General features: G+C 37.9%; 1 non-coding gene across 1 annotated transcript; it reads right to left on the reverse strand.

The window, feature by feature from the left end:
• Positions 1-1,477: 1,477 nt before the first annotated feature.
• Trnag-ucc lies at positions 1,478-1,549 on the reverse strand. The gene has a single exon. It is a non-coding gene; the product is annotated as a tRNA-Gly (tRNA).
• Between the last annotated feature and the right edge of the window lie 446 nt (positions 1,550-1,995).

Raw genomic sequence — 1,995 nt, forward strand, 5'->3', positions numbered from 1 at the left:
ATTTGTTTGTGTGTATTGGTGAGCTGCTGTCGTCAGTTGTCAACTGTATTTGCTTTGCTCTAAGAACGTCCAGATGCAAATAGATGGGAAAACTAATTCTTACATACATTCATACATCTGTATGTATGTATATGCATGCTATGCACATATACGCGTACATTTGTATACACATATGTACATACATTTATATACTATATACACGATGCACTTATAATCAATAATTTGCAGCTTCTTGGCCCTACTTACATATGTATGTTCTCTACAAATTGTTTTCTGCGCTGGAGGTACTTTTTTTATATTTTTATATATTTTGTTTTATGTTCTTGCTTCGTGTTTGCCAAGCCAAAGATGGTCTTTGATACAGTGTACTCTGTCTACCATTGAGTTTCTCTCTTTCTCTCTATTACTCAATGTCTCTCTACAGTGGGCACTCGGAATACGAACCTTTAAAAATGAGTCGAAAAGTCATTTTTTTTTTTAAGTATACATATTTTATTAATAATTCAGTTCGTTATTTGACTTGATCTTCCATTTTTGAGGAAATTCCAACTTCTGTAAGTTCTCATTTCCGAGGAACTACTGTAACCGAAATTAGTTCACATCAACAAATGCAGTCGTATCTAATCATTTTAACATATCCTCTAATCTAATCGCCCTGCATAAATATGAAGGAAACGAGCTTTCCTTGCACTCTGATCGGGTTCAATTGGAAAACATTTTCCCTGTCTTCAATGCAGTTGCTCTCAAACTGTCGACTGCGAGAGGAATGCAATCAGGCTTGAAAATTACAGTAGTTGTTAAATACATGTGTATGTATGTGTGGGTGTGTCCGTGTGGGGGAAATTAACTACTTATTATTATAGTAAAATTGTCATTATTGTTGTTATATTCGTTTTTTTTTATTTGTTTTTACTATGCAATTTTCTATTATGGCGGCGAAGGCGTAATCGACGAACGAAAAAAAACAACAGAAACTATGAAAAAAAAATCTACGCAGGGAAGTTGGCAAATAAATAATTGAAGGGGGTGGGGGGGAAGGGAGGGGGTCCGGTTGAGATGAGCACCTTAAGAAAATGGCGGGCGAATTGAGAATTTCTTGGAAATTTCGTATCTTCATGCCAGAGTTGCCTTTTCTAGTTCAATAAATGATTTCAGTTCAGCTGCTCATTTTTTATGGCTCGAACTGGTTCCTCACGTGCGTTCCATTTGCGTGAAGTAGTTTATTTAAGCTCCATTATGAACCACTGAACGATGATGGAACGTAAATAACGTGGAACTGACTGATTGGCATAAGTGAGCGTGTATTTGGAACTCAACTAAACTAAACTTTAATGCAACTCAAATGAACAACTAAATAGTAGTGTTGGATATCAGAAGAACAACTGAATGATGTTGGAACTCGCATGAAATACTGAAGAAAATCAAATTTTCAGAAGAAAAAAACGAAAAACTAGTTATCAAGTAAAAAACGTACTTGTGCGTCGGCCGGGAATCGAACCCGGGTCAACTGCTTGGAAGGCAACTATGCTAACCATTACACCACCGACGCTGCGGTAGAATGCGATTGAATATAAGTGATTGAACGATGTTGAAACTTATGAACTGATTGAATGATGATGTGGCTCATAAACCTCTAAAATATGCTAATATCCAAATTGGCGAATGAGTCATAATACTCAACAACTACTGCGTAGTATTGGGATTGAACGATTTGGGACTCAAATGAACGTGTCACAGGTTGTGAATGCCCCTTTTGACCCGGCTCAGCTACGCCTCTGCCTCGCATTTGTATACACTTAAAAGCATATAGATGTTTGATAGAATGCGATTACACACTAACACACACACACACACACACACACACACACACACACACACACACACACACACACACACACACACACACACACACACACACACACACACACACACACACACACACACACACACACACACACACACACACACACACACACACACACACACACACACACA

The sequence above is a fragment of the Drosophila novamexicana genome, unplaced genomic scaffold (assembly GCF_003285875.2).
Source record: "Drosophila novamexicana strain 15010-1031.04,08,12 unplaced genomic scaffold, DnovRS2.1 tig00000485-arrow-pilon, whole genome shotgun sequence".
Classification (NCBI taxonomy): Eukaryota; Metazoa; Arthropoda; class Insecta; order Diptera; family Drosophilidae; genus Drosophila; species Drosophila novamexicana.